Raw genomic sequence first — 15670 nt, forward strand, 5'->3', positions numbered from 1 at the left:
TAAACCTTATTTTCTACAAACAGAAGATGAGTTTGCAGATTTTTCTGCAAATTTTCTCCACCTTCTCCTTCTCCCACCCCATACTCTAGAATCATACTCTGGGGCCACATCAGAGGATGCAAAGGGGGTTCCAGGCTGCCAACTTACTGCTGCTGTTGCCATTTGCAATCGTGGTGCAAAAACCAAGAACACATAGAAAAGAAGAAAGAAGTGCTACAACCATTGATAGTTGAGAAACAGTTGGAGGATTTCTCCCCACCTAGAAAAATTTACTGAAATTGCTGCCCCAGTTAATCTGCCCACAAATATGGTGGAGAACTGGAAAGGTCAATTGCACAGGAGGGCTGTGCTGGGTCAGACCAAAATCCTACCTAGTTAACAATTTGATTCACACAATCAACTGCCTGTGAGAAGCCCTCCAGGTAGAATAAGATGCTTCTCGGCATGTTGTTCAGAACACAGAGCGGCACACTGTGTCTGCATTTGGACACAGTATACTACCATCATGTTTAATAGCTGTAGATAGGTTATTCTCCACAATTAGTCTAATTGTTGTATTTATTGAATGATTATTGTAAGCCATCCATTTGTTGTTGTTAGTCGCGAAGTCGTGTCCAACCCATCGCGACCCCATGGACAACACTCCTCCAGGCCTTCCTGTCTTCCCCCATCCCCCGGAGTCCACTTAACCTCATGCCAACTGCTTCAGTGACTCCATCCAACCACCTCATCCTCTGCCGTCCCCTTCTTCTTCTGCCTTCAGTTGTTCTGAGCATTGACAAAAGTGCGTATCGCCAAGGCTATGGTTTTCCCAGTTGCAATGTATGGCTGTGAAATTTGGACCATAAGGAAGGCTGATTGCTGAAGAATTGTGGTGCTGGAGGGGACTCCTGCGAGTCCCTTGGACTGCAAGGCAATCAATCCAGTCAGTCCTAGAGGAGATCAACCCTGACTGCTCTTTAGAAGGCCAGATCCTGAAGATGAAACTCAAATACTTTGGCCACCTAATGAGAAGGAAGGGCTCCCTGGAGAAGCCGTCCATAGATGCATAGTAATTGGATGGGTTAGAAATACCCAAATAAATAAATAAATAGTCCCTTTTAAAACCATCCACATTGGTGGCTAATTTCATAGTTCAACTATGTGCTGTTTGAAGTACTTTCTTTATCTGCCTTGAATTTCCCATCATTCAGATTCAGAGGATGACCTCAATTTCTCGTACTAAGAGGTAGATTTTCTCCACACTCTGCATAATTTTGGAAGCTAAACAGTCCAAGACATTGTAACCTTTCCTCTCAGGGGAGTTGTGCTAGCCCCTTGATCATTTTAATTGCCCTTTTCAAATTCTACAATATGCATTTCCTTTTTGTTTAACCTCAATTGCATATTCGCTGATCAAGTGTCAACTTTGTCTTCAATCCTGGATGAGGGAGCACAGTGAAATTTCCTTCTAAACACAAATATGTAGCATTTATATTGAATACCTATTCCATGTTCATCAACACTGAATTCATTGCAAACAATGCATATGCTCACATTTCATGATGCACTAATACCAGACATTATTTGTCACAATTTGTAATTTGCAAATATATAACATTTTCACGCTGTCCATCATTTGGTTCCCTACATTCCAATGCCTTTTCAACATGCTTATTGCAATGAATACACATTTATGCAGAGACTGCTTGCGCACACATAACCACAACAAGCATTTGTACTTCTAATATCAGCTGTTGTGTATCATTTTAAGCAAATTTGGAGGAATATCAGAGAGAGGACATTCAAGGAAAGCAAGCAGATGCTGTTAGGATTCCAAAATCTACCTACCTACCTACCTATATAATATGCATTATATATTTTCATAATATAGACACATATGCATATATGCATTATGAAGGGTCAACACACTGTCTGTCTGTCTGACTGTCTGTCTACATCTAATGTATATTAAGATGTTTGAGACTGACAGATTGGCTCAGTCACATGAAAGGATAACTAAATTGTTAGAAAATTTCATTACTGGTATAACAATCAACTTTGTTATGCAAACAGTCCCACCTCCCAAAGATCTTGATGACTAGAGAAGACTGGAAATAGGTCCACCTTCTAGCATGTATTTGCTGCTGTAATTCCATTAAGCTTTCCTTCCCCGCTCACATGAACATTAGCCACCTATCAGCATCATAATAATTGTTAATATTATTTGCTTATTTTATCTGGCCAGGGCGACTTATTTTATATTGTTATTTGTTGCATTTTAATTTTATGTTGTGAGCCGCCCTGAGGCTTTGGCGAATGGGGCGGCATAGAAATGTTTTAATAAATAAATACATACATACATACATATGTCTTAACTTCATTAGCCATCTCCAAATTTCAGCTGCTCCTTTTAGGAACACAGGTTATATTGCTGGTCAATTTTCTGGTCAAGATAGATGTAGGGAGCAATTTTAGAGCCCCCAGGCATTGTCTGAGGGGCCACAGGATACTGGGGATTTCCCCCCGGACATGAAAAGGCACAGTTAGGGGCAAGCCCCTCCTTTCCTGCCCCACATAGCTGGTGCAGAGAAAATTGTGCTAGATGCCCTGAGGCTAGAAAAGCGTTTCCTGACACAGGGGTGAAAGGGACAGGGAAGAGCAAGATATAAGCTGCCTCCAGCTTCTTTCACTCTGCCTAGAGGGGGAAAAGGCAGTGTGCATGGATGGAGAGCTGATGACCAACTCTGCACTGCCTTCTGTCCTGCCTAAGATGATTGGAAAGGGCCTCTGATCATCAACGGCACAATCAAGCAATCAATAAGAATTTCTTAGAAATCACTTCCAAACAAATATTGTTGGACCTAACACAAAATGGCACATCAGGGCAGCTAGAATAGGCCTATATTAGATTCAATCAAAAGAATGTGCTCATGTAGTAATGACAATACTACCGCTTGCTAACACAAATAATCTGTGTGCAATTTTTGCAGGGATTCAGAAGAAACATCTGGAGAGGGTTCCTAGAGCTACTGGTCTAAAGGCACTGCGCACGATTCTGTCTTTTCCTCTTGGATGGATATTTTTATGAAAACATTTTAGGAAAACATGTAAGGGAAGACAGCACTGTGTGGATAATTGTCAGCCACCTAGGAGCTCAGTTATGGATGAAAGCCCAGAGATGTCTTTAAGGACAGGCAGACATTTCCAAACACCTGGCCCAGATAGTCATGGGATTTGGGACAGGGAAGGAATCCCCTTTGGGACTCAAATACATCACACAGATTTGAGAGGCTGGTACTCAGGAAAGCCGCCCTTGATAGCGCAGCATGTGGGTGGAGGCAGGAGACAGACCATGCACTGTCCCTGGGTTCAGTACTGGGCTGGTTCAGCCTTTGTTAAGAGCTTAGAAAGACCAGTAGGATCAGGCACACATGAAAATGTATTGCTTAAATTAACACACTTGTGATTTGAGTTTCACCCAACATTCTGTGTTCAACCCATCATTGTCACAGAGTTTGGTCACAAGTGCTGCTTTAAGGAAAATGCCTTATTCTCCATATATTAGACTCTGTAAAATTCCTTTCATCTTAATTCCCATATACCTCCTAGCTCTTTTGAGAGTTCATTACAATTCATCACAGTCAGCAGTTCATCTCTATTTATTTCACTAAGGAGATTACAAAATATTTCAAAAGTTGCTTTATCGGTATAAAGTACTGTAAGCTATTTTCCGCATAGGAGATAAATAAATGCATCTGTGGTTATTAGAAGTTATTTTCCATGTCTTCTAAGTTTTTTCTAACTAGGGACGACAAAATTGGTCCAATGACAATTTCATTCATGTGCCCCATAAATCCATTTTATCTCATTTCTACATTAATCTGCAAGATTCATTTTAATCTGAACAGAGATTCATATTACATTTTGATGAACTAATGAACAAAACTGCTGGTAAGACAAGGATGCCCATTTTATACTACACATACTATGTAGATCCAGTTGCAGACTGAAGAATGGAGATAGTGTGAATCAGTTACACCCTGCACGCACATTAAATGACATTAAATGAGAAAAGGAAGACCACCGCCTATAGCAACATGTATACACGTGTGGGGCCTACGTGTATACATGTTGCTAAAGTAAGATTTATGCAATCCTATGTACATAATAATTTTGAAATTAAAAAAGAGTCAGTGCGGTATAGTGCTTAAGAGCGCAGGACTGGATGTCTGGGAGCTCTGGCTTCTACTCCTCACTCAGCCACGAAGCTGGGTGACTTTGGGTCAGTCACAGACGCTCAGCCCAACCTACCTTACAAAGTTGTTGTTGTGGGGATAAGATTGAAAGGAGAAGGAGAAATGTGTAAGACACCTTGAATTCCTTGGTAGGAAAAAAAGGCGGGATGTAAATAGGATAAATAATTGAGTCTTGATCTCAGAGAGTAAGCATAGCCCATAAGCATAGGCTTGTCCCACTGTTTTCCCCAGACATGTAGCCCAATCATATGCTCACTGACTGCAGTTAAAGGTGCCCTGCTACTAATTCCCACGTAAGAGAGCACAGGACTGCAGTCTAAGTTACATCTAACTTTAGTTGGATTGATACCTATATGTTTTATAATGGCATATAGGGCATAGCTATCAGCTACCACTTGGGGCATAATCACTTATGAGCTATGAGTTGAAAGTTCAGCAGGTGATAAAAGGTTCTTGTGAAGATGGGTAAGATATGGATTATAAACAACTGTGTGTGTGTGTGATTTTCCACAGCTTCAACAGGATAAATATTTCTGTTCTGATTTACGTTCATACACCATCATCTAATAAAATATAAAATATATTTTGAAAATACACTAGCAGTTCTTTGACAGAAGAAAGAATACTGAGAATGTTTTTGTCTTCAGACAGATTTAGAGCATAAGTTACGGTAATCACAGATTGATTTTCTCAAGCAGCTCCATAAGCACCTTCATTTTGAAAAAAGGGACTGTTAAGTGCCAATATTCTGGGGATAATCTCATGACGAGTAACAGAAGTATCTTTTGCCATTGCTATTTGTATTAGCTCCGTGTCAAGCACAGTAAAGGTTGCTAATTAATAAGCCTTTGTAATTGGCAGCATGTGATGCTACTTTGCAACAATTATTGTTATTATCTTCTTCTTCTTCTGCTTCTTCTTCATTATTATTATTATTCAGTTGTTGGTGATAAATTGCATGCCTAGCTTCCAACTGAAAACAACAGTCTTGAGCCAATTTGCACAGACCAATACTGAAATCCGTAACTAATAAAACAGAAAAAACCAATATAAACCATAATTAGTACAACAGTACAAATATGGTTAAACACTATAAAACATAATCTAAACCAGTACAGTTAAAAACACTGTTAATCAACAACGCACCAAATCTTTTGCCCCTCAACACCACTGAATGGCACCACAGAAGCACCTCACAACCACTGGGCCATACCCAGTATCCCCCTGTCCGGAACACGTACTGTGCTGTGCTCTTAACCTAGAGACCTTTCAAAGAAGCTTCTTTGGAATGCTAGAAGCCCTTAACCTAGAAGGCATTTCAGGCTATGCAGTGGCACCAGCAAAGCCTGTCATTGATGGAAACCAGTGGCCATTGCCATAAAGCCGTTCAGCTGGAGGCAATTTTGTGCAGGTACCAGGAACAGAGGTGCTCTGTTACCCTGCAATGTTGTGCCTGGCTGCTGTTCTGCCTTCACGGATAGCAGCAACTCGCATCAGCATCAGGAGAGCCTTTCAGATTAACAGCTGTGCACTTTAAGCATGCTGTGGGTGAAATACCCCAGCTTCCTCCACTGCTTCCCAGTTAGGATCAGTCTTGCCCAGTGCCAGGTGGAGCAGATGTACATAGGATGAGCTGCTTGAATGGTGCACCATTTGTATTCCACTTCGCAAAGTAAAATGTACTGGACCGACGCTGCTCCTGGTGCTTGCAATAGGCACCCTACAGTTTCCACTTGTGGGAGGTAATGCCCATTCTCCCTAACCATAATTCTGGTAGTGGGGAGGGCTGCAGGTATGAAGAATTTTCCTCCCAGTCTCCAGTCTTATTCCTCCATGTCTGGCTCATACTAATGAGAGCCAAGAGGTAGACAGTAATAGCCTTTTTTGGTTTTGCCTTTGTCTGTCTTTTCCAATATTCATTTTAGTCAGCCCTCAAAGCTATTGAAACAGCAGGAGATACTTTAAAATCAGCATGTTGTAGAAAACCTAATTACAAATCTCCCAGTTGTAGTCTGTGGACTATTACATGATGGCCTTTACCAACACAACACATTTCTAAAAATTCTTTTGGAACTGAGGTCCGTACCAAATTTGGCAGATAGCCTCAAAATAAGTCAGCTGTCTTCTCTCATTTAAAGATGAACAGTGTAACACACGGGCAGGATTCTCTTTTTTCAAACAACAACACCCATCATTGTAATACTTTCTTAATCTGATCGCATTACAAGTTAAATTCTCCTAGGATGGGGAAATGCCTGTGCCTAGTCTGACTGTGTGTTTACCACCAATGGCCACACTGAAAGTATACAATGAACGGCCTATAGAATATGGACTTTACTTCATGGAGCTTTGAGCAGCTGGTGCAAATCACATACAGGAATATTGCCAAGAATGGCCTCCCATTCTGCCATGTGTCTCCTTTCTGCCATGATAGCTAGGATTAATAAGTATTAACTGCGCACAAAATTGTGTATAATAGGGGAAATTGAGCACAACATTGTACGTTTTCATAAAAAAATCTTGTGTCCAAACATGTGTATATATTCAAAATTGTCTTAGGAAACAAGCACACGACAATATGAGGAAGTTTTCTCGCACTGATGTGAAGACAGAACGAACCAAACCTGACTGGAAAAATGAGGAACTGAGAGAAACTGAAATTGACAGATTAGACTATCCCCAGGGAAAGGAACATTGAAATGACACTACAGCTTTCAGTTAAAGATATATTGTTGGTGGTACTCATCCAAATCACATGGAATCTTTTCCCTGGCCATTAGGAATGGATACTAAATGCCCCACTGGCTGCCAGATGTCTAGTCTTAACATGGCAAAGTACACAGACAATGTGAATTTGCTGCTTGCCAATAAACTCACAGCATGAACTGGATAACAGACAACACGGAATGGCCATTGAGCTGGTGGGACTGCTTGCACGCAGGCAGCTTGAACACACCTTGGCCAGCAGCAGTGCTCTTCCGCAGGCTAGAGAGTCCATCTTCTCCTGCCCTTTCTGCGTCTACGCTTTCCATCCCTTCCCACCTCCTCCTGCCCCACTCTTCCCTGCCTTGCCCGGTTATTGCTGCATTGTTTGTGTGTAAACTATAGAGAAAAGTTAAACAGACAAAAACCAGGCATTAATAAAATACAAATACTAGTCACAGCCTAGACAGTAGATTATGAAGTTCACAGGTTCACCCCACCATATACCTCTGTGCTAGACTAAGACTAATGTTAAGGCTGGCAGTGAACTGTTTTCTAATTTGAGGGTACAGATGGATTCAGTTCCCCATCTGAAATGGGGAACTGAATCCATGTTGTACATTTCTGTAGCAGGAACTTACCAGCGCAGCTGCTGCTGCTCCTCCTCCTCGTTTTCTCCCAAAAGGCCACATTAGAAATGGTGCGATAAGTGAGCATAGTTTCATTTCATTAACATCGGCAGTGGGACATTTCCCCCCAGAAATGCCCTGGAATTATGCTATGGCATGATAAATTAATGTATCAAAGTGGTTGTTAAACAGGAGATGGCAGCTACCAAGAGGAAATGGCCTGGCACTGCTGCTTGCGGTGGCAACAATATAAAATTAATTGACAAGGAAATAATGAAGAGGGCAAAGCAAACACACAGTCAAGGAGGCTACTATGTCAGCCCCTGGCCTATAACATCACTTAATAACACTTTCTATTGCACCACCAAAACCAAAATTGCAAAGGGGGAGGGGGCAGCCTGCTGTGGCACCAGCTGTGAGGGGAGACATGAGAAGAGGATCTCGTGGTGAATTTGCTCTTTCGTTGTTGTTGTCACTTCGAGGAGCACTCGCCCTGTCACACAGTGTCATCACTTTAATTTCTCCACTCATTTTTCCTTCTGACATCTTTTTAGATATTTGAAAATGTGAGTCTCTCTCACCAGTCATTTTCCCTTCCTGCTAAGAGCAAACACTGCTTTCAGGTTTCCTTCCTTATAATTTGCTTGCTAAACCCTTTATCACCTGTGTCAGTCTGTTCTGCATTCATTCTAATTTGATAAAATCTGTTTTGTTTTGTTTTTAATTCTGGTGCCCAGACAGAGAACTAAACAATGCTGAGTAGAGTTGCACAATTACTGTCAGCCTCCTGGAACAGATGCTTTTCTAAAAATGCCATTTCACTTAGTTTGTATCTTGAACATTTGTTTGCACTGACAGTTTCTGGATTTGCTATGTGTTTTCCCAGTTTGGATTAATTTACATCCATACTAACAATGATAAAGAGAATATATGCATTCAGAATGCTTGAAGTCTAGTGTTGTTTAAGGCATTCTGTATTGTTAAATAGCATAAAAAGTTGATCATAAAAAGTTAATACCTTTGTAAATGCTGCTGAATGATTTATAGGACATTTCAATAGAGGGGTAATACTCTATTCTTTCTGGGACATTTTGGTATAACTAAAATATCTGTAACTTGCATTTTATACAAATATTTCATATATATATTAATTTTAAAAAAATATTAGCATACGTCATAAAAGTTCTCAGTAAATAAAACTCTTATAGAATTGCAAATTTATTCTGATTCTTTTTCCTGTAAGAAAATGGCAATCTGAAATATGCTGTCCTCTATTATTTTATTAGCTTGCTTCATTAAAAGAAATAAAAAGCACACATTTATCTTTCTGTATTCAAATGTAGCTGTTTAGTTTGTAAGCAGCTTCCTTGCTCTGCCAGTAATAAAATGGGTCACTGCACAGAATCTTATTCTACCAAAATATTAGTAACTCATTATTGAATATTACATTGGCTGCAATTGTAATTTTTCAAATACAGTGCCCTTTTTCTGCCTCTGCAGACAACACAGTAGTCTTGGGAGTCTTGACTCCTGGAGTGAGACTGGAGTTCAGATCTTGGTGCTCAGCAGCAAAGCTCACTGTAAGCCCTTGGCCAAGTCACTGTCTCTCACCCTTAATCAAAGAGTGAGCCACTGTCTCTTACCCTAAATCAATTGTTGTAAAGATGAAAGAAAGCCAAGCAGCAGAACTATCTGACTTTAAGAGCAATACAACAGTGGAATCAATTACTTAGGGAAGTTGTGGCTTCGCCCACGCTGGAGACATTCAAAAGACAGTTGGACAGCCCCGTCAGGGAAGCTTCAACTTGGAGTCCGGCATTGAGCAGGAGGTCAGACTCAATGGCTTATAGGACTCTCCCCACTTAACTAATCTAAGATTCTGATTTCTGCCATGCAGGAAGGGTGGGGAGCATAACACAATAATGCAAGTCATATTATTCATAGATCCTTATAACTCACCTTTGCACATTATTCTATTCCAAAATTAAAACAGCTCTGGATTTTCCCCTAGCAATCAACATAAGCTGGAGAGTTACAGAAGCACAATTCTGTTTCAGCTTATCAAGGAAACAGTGGGGCTGCTTGCCTGATCACAGAGAAGGAAATAAGTCATGGTGGCATCTATCTTCAGCTGCATGTGCTGATCACGTGCAAGGGGGATTTGCATAATTATGTAATTGCTTGCTGTATCATGCACATCCAGTAAAGGTAGCTTTTTGCCATAATTAACAAGTCACCCCAGAACTCTATAATAGCATATGTGGAGGGCAATTATGCAGATTCCCCCAGCATACAACCAGCATGTGTGGAAGGGGAAATCAGCCACCATGGTTTATTTTCTCCTCTGTGATTATGTGAACCCAATCAAAGTTTGCCATATCTTCTTGTCAAAAGTGCAGTTTTTATCTATAGAGACAACCAAGGGCAGATACTATGACATCAGCGTTTGCTTATGGAAAGGCCCATTCAGGCTTAGGGTAGATGAAACTATGAAGCTTGTTTTTGCTCAGGTTCTCATTTTCTCACTGCTGAATTCATTCCATCCTGTTTACACACTGGGCTGCAACTTGTCAGCTTGAATATCTGTACACATTTTTACCTCTCTTTGTATGCATTTTCTCAGATATACACATATGTATAAGCAGTTTTTTCACTGATTAAAGCACTTCCTGCACATTTCCTCAAATATACCATTTCTATTTCTATTTCAGATGGACACTCTTTTTTGTTCTTTGTACACTCTTGTGCACAGTTTTTTTTTCATGTGCACGCATGTATATGCTCTTCTTTGTACTGCTCTGTACCCTTCACAAAAGAACGAATTGTGTCCCAGTTTAGAAATGTAACTTTGGGATATTCACAGTGTAGTGGGAACTGAATAGATTTTTCATCTGTCCCTAGTTCCTTGTGATAACGGAGGGACGGGGTGCATGGGCTGGCTCCTATCATCATCCTTATTTTGCACCATGAGGTGAAGCAGCAAATGGTCCCCACCTCCAACTAAGGGCATATAGGGTGGCCAAAGCTAGTTAGCTTGTTTGGCACCTGAGGCAGAAAATCCATAATTAACTCTCCTTGAGACAAGAACAGCAATCTAAGTAGCTAACAATTTTCTGACCTTCTATGACATCCCACATACAATAACCAGCTGCAGGAAGCTACTCTCTCTCTCTCTTTCATTCTTTCTTATGCAATTTCTATATTATTTATTTTAATAAATATTATTTCAAATACTTATATATCATGTGGTATTGTAAGATTTCAGCATGGCTTATATAAGGAATGCATAAAATAGAACATAAAGCAAATGTTAAAACAATATAAATTAATAGATGCGTTGAGATTGCTATGGAAATCGTATGCTTCTTCACAGAGCAAACAGGTTTCTATTGGCCTTCAACCCCAAAACCTATGCAGTGCTTCCAAAGGGTGCTGAATTTGGACTGGGGAGCATTGGACTCAGCTCACAGAGAAACTGAGTCCAGTCACTTTATCTGAGCCTGACATATGTCACAGGGTTCAGTTGTGGTCAAGACAAAGCAGGATGGGGGTCAAAGAGGAGAGGGGCGGTCCAGAGAAGGGGCAGGTTCTTAGCCCAACACTGGAGAATAATAATTGTGTAGTAGCCTGTTCTGTGCCCAACATGTTCTGAAGCTTACCTTCTTCTGAGTTCAAATAATCCAGATGTTTATTGTCTGTATTCCCTTGGGCATCTTATAGGCCTGCTTGAGCTGGGAAAAAGTGCTACAGAAAATCATTATAATAAATTTCCATTCTAGCCATGGGCCCGCAAGGGGATTCTACCTCATTCTATGGTAGGCTTTATCAGCAGAGCTTTGGTCGCCTTCTCTTTTCCTTGTGAGTTTGTTTACCTTCCACCAACCAGAGGCAGAGTGAAAGATGAAGAGAAAGGGCAAAAAGGAGGGTGCACAAATAAAGAATTGCAAAAATGTGGTTGTATTTATTATACGAAAAACAATGTGTAAAACAGTTCCTTCTCACACTCTGGGTTTAGGTACAAAGCAGATCAGAAAAGATTTAAGTCTAAATTGAAAGATTAGAAAACTTGATCAATAAATCTAATTTAACTCAAACAAGGGTTTTGTTTCATTATTTGCCTCAAAGCTATGACTTTTAAATGGAATCCTTTGAAAATGATGCTCGAAAATGCTAATTATCTAGCAAAGCCAGGCCTTGAAAACACAATGTTATCTGTCACTGTCAAAAACAAAATAGTGGGACACTGGAGGGATCCCATTGCACTTAAATATTTTTCTTTTGATTATTATTGCATTTTGGTTTGTTGACAAAGTAACAAAAATATGTCTTTCGAAAAGAGCATAAATCTTGTTAACTGTTACAGTCCATTTTTAAATTATTCATTTTTAAAACCATCAAGAAAAAAATCATTGAGAAGAGTCTGTAAGATTGCTAGTCTCTCTCTCTCTCTCATGCACATTCCACCACCAATCTTCCTTCATCAGTAATTATTTCTATAAGGGTCCTTGCTAAGCTTTCCTTCCCAAGCTATGGAACCCATACTTTCCCATCAGAAAGAAAACGAACTGGGTAACACTTCCCATGGATGGCCTCAGTACTGAGGGAAGAAGTCCATGTGTAACAACACGAGCTTCCTCAGGCTGAGCCCTACAGCTGGTGTGTTTACTTAGTTGTGGCAGGCTATAACACACCAAGGATCATGGTATTGTTTATTTAGATATTTCTACTTCGCCTGCAGTTATGTTCTCTCAGAACATAGTGCAATGCAACATTTACAAAGAGTTTAACCACAGGATCCATGGTGTTCCATAGTGGAATTTTGAGTTCAATGTCATGGATAGTTCCTATGCAACTCTGCATAGCTCAAAATAAAAGCTGCAATGGATATAGTAGCAGAGATATAACAAGTCTCCCCAGACAGCAAACTTAAAAGCTCGGACACAAAGCAGTGATAATCAGCTGTTAGTAGCAACAAGAGAAATCAAACCAAAGGAAAGCATACTCGTTGCTCACCAAAAGGCAAGCAAAGAGGGATCCAATATTATCGCCTTGTGGGGAAATAGTGCGTGGATGAGGTGTGAGCACAGAAAAGAAACTGGAGCGTATTGACATCCTTGCCTACCACATTTGGTGATAGGAGATAAGTAGGACCTTGGATGACTGTAACGTATGGACAAGTTCATATGGAAGCAGCATTCCAGATGAATTATGGTGCCAAAATTACAGTATACTCTGCTAGAAGGCCTCTCCATGCTGGGGGATAAGCAATTGTTTTGTGCCAGTCATCAGACACCGTAAAACCCCCATATCCACCGTTCAGGTTACTGCAGTTTCACTCAACTGCCTCCCCACCACAGGAAATAGGATTTAAAAAAAAAAAAAGTTTTGCGTCCTACTGTGGCCTGCTGCCTACTACTCCACAGACAGTCACACAGGGAATGTTCCCCTTGCGGGCCACCACTCTGGCTGGCCCAGATGATGTGCTACCCCCTGGTTTGGGCAGGGCAGGCACCAGACTGGGACCAAGCAAGCAGCCGCATGTGAGGCTTGATGTGCTCCCCCGGAGCAGGCCGTGCTCCTGTGTGTCAGCTCTTGTTTTACGCTAAAGGTATCAGGCAGACATATGGTCAACAGTATTAAGAGTTAAGGTTTAGAGTGGGGGGCTAGAGATATTCATGGTTTTCCCACTTTCATGGGGGTCCTGTGCCCCTAACCTGTAGGGCTCCTGTATCTGTATGGTGTTTGTTACTATCAGTGGTTTCAGGCATGTGCTGGGGCGGCTTGGAAATAATCCCCAGATACAGGAGCCCTATGGTATTGGGGACCCTTTGCAAGAGTCCGCCATGACAGAGACACACGTTTCAATTTCTCCGGGGCCACGACGAACAAACATCCTGTTTGCAGCTTAGAGCAACACTCTCTGAGTTCTTAAAGGGATCCGTTTTCTTGATGTGACGCAGAAGCAAATGGCTGCGGAGCAATCGTGAAGCATTCGTGCCAAAAGCTACAGATAAGCCCCATGCTGAAAACTTTGTCTGAACTGTGCCAAATTTCAACTTTTTAATTGGTGTCTAGGAACAACAAAGAAAATACCACTGAAAGCTGGGTGATCGCTTCCTTTCAGTTTCTAACAGTCACCCTCATCTGGAAGTTAACAGTATAAAGCTATTTATGTCCATATTTTTGAGCCCCCTACTGTGGCTGTTAAGTGTGTAAAAAAAAAAAAAGTCTTAAGGAAGTCTCTATTCTTCGGTGCTCTACATTCCATTTCTCTCTCCTGAAAGCTGTATCATAATAGGGCCTTCATCCAAAAAGAAGCCCTGAAATCTGTACTGCAAGAAATTATTAAAATTGAGCATAGTTAAAGTTCTTTTTATATATTTTGTGTGTCAGTATTAGTATTTCAGATCATTTTTTCATATTTTAGTATGGAACTGGAACAGAGGATACGGAAAGTAGGAAAGATGTGTGAAACACTTGTTAAATTTCTGAATAGATTAATTGATTTATATCCTGCCTTTTTCCTACAAAGGGCTCAAGGCAGCTTGCATCATTCTCCTCCTCCATCTTATCCCCACAACAACAACCCTGTGAGGTAGGTTGGGCTGAGAGTCCGTGACTGGCCCAAAGTCACCCAGTTGGCTCCACAGCTGAGCGGAGACTCGAACCCAGGTCGCCTGAGTCCCAGTCCCATGCTCTTAACCACTACACCACACTGGCATAGATAACTTTGGCTGTTTGGTAGTATAAAGATGCAATCAATCGATCAAAAGTAACAGGTGTTCTTTTCTTTTTTAAAGTGATAAACATCCTTTCAGTGCTGGACAGCAAAAACTATGAGATTAAAATTAAGCTTTATGGAAGGAAGCATGTTTGTAAAAGCATGGGGCAGGGGATTCTATGGCACTTCTACTATTACCATAGAATCTCAGAAATAATGGGCTGCACCATATCTTGTGATTGGTGTTGCGTTTGTACCCATCTCCTCCTAGTCTCAGCTGCACTTTTCTGCCAGCTTCTTCAGCAACCCCTTATTACAGGAAGCAGAAAAAAGAGGCAACTGGCAGGAGGAGGAAGAGAAGCTTGTCTATTTGGACAAGCCCCTAAGTTTCCTACCTATCCAGGGACTGATGTGGAAATGATACTTTGATAATTTCCTCTTGGGATCATGAGAATTGTAGTTTCAACAAATCCTTACAAAAGTTAGGGAATTGATTTTGTTTCGTTCTTTTATTTAAAAGGTAGGGGAAAACAGAGTTTGGCAAGTCTTCTTAGCAAGTCTTTTTAAAAGCCCGAAGACTTTTGCAAGTGTTGACAAAGGCTGCATACAAATCCTCAATTGATTCCGAAATAACCAAAATGTGTAATTCACAGACCCCTAACACTTATTTTAACAAAGGTTCCACAGAAATCTAAACCACATCCCCTGTCCAGCTGTAAGGCTGAAATTCTACCTTTTAAAAATTCTAAAAAATTCTACTGATAGTTCTCCTGGTATTGTATTGTACTTATTTAAAACTTTTGTAAATTATGCAAAATGTGTATTATACATCTGGTATATTATTACCACCAGATGACTTATGCAATCCTCTTTTAGAATGAACGCACAGTTGCCTGTTGCTCTTGGAAGAATACTGTTATCTGGCATACATGTTTGAATTTCCGCAATGACCTGGTGCCAGACATCTCCATTGGAGAAAGGTTTTGCAAAAGGACGCATAGCAGTGTGATGTTTTAAGCTCAGTAATTTAGCTCAGGCAGTGACAGATGAAAATAGTAACGGTGGATTAACACTTCTGCTCGTGCAACGTGACATCCTGGTTTTCCACCACTGAAGGCCCCCTGTGCACTCACAATCTGCTCAAGAGGCTTGCTCAGCCTTCTCAGCACGTGGGTGGGTAAAAGGCAAAGCTTTCTGTTCTTCAGCTGAGCAGCCAGCACCATCCCACTGGTAGATGGGCAGCTTTTCTCCCTGTAAATGATGTTTTAGTACAAGTTCACCAACAGGGTCATCAATAGTTTCTCTGTATTCTGCGTAGCTCTATTTGTCGAAAAATAATTGTACAAACCGGAGTAATTGTGCAACTAACCAGATAAATA

The sequence above is a fragment of the Varanus komodoensis genome, unplaced genomic scaffold (genome assembly GCF_004798865.1).
Source record: "Varanus komodoensis strain SLA01 unplaced genomic scaffold, ASM479886v1 scaffold32, whole genome shotgun sequence".
In the NCBI taxonomy this organism is placed as follows: Eukaryota; Metazoa; Chordata; class Lepidosauria; order Squamata; family Varanidae; genus Varanus; species Varanus komodoensis.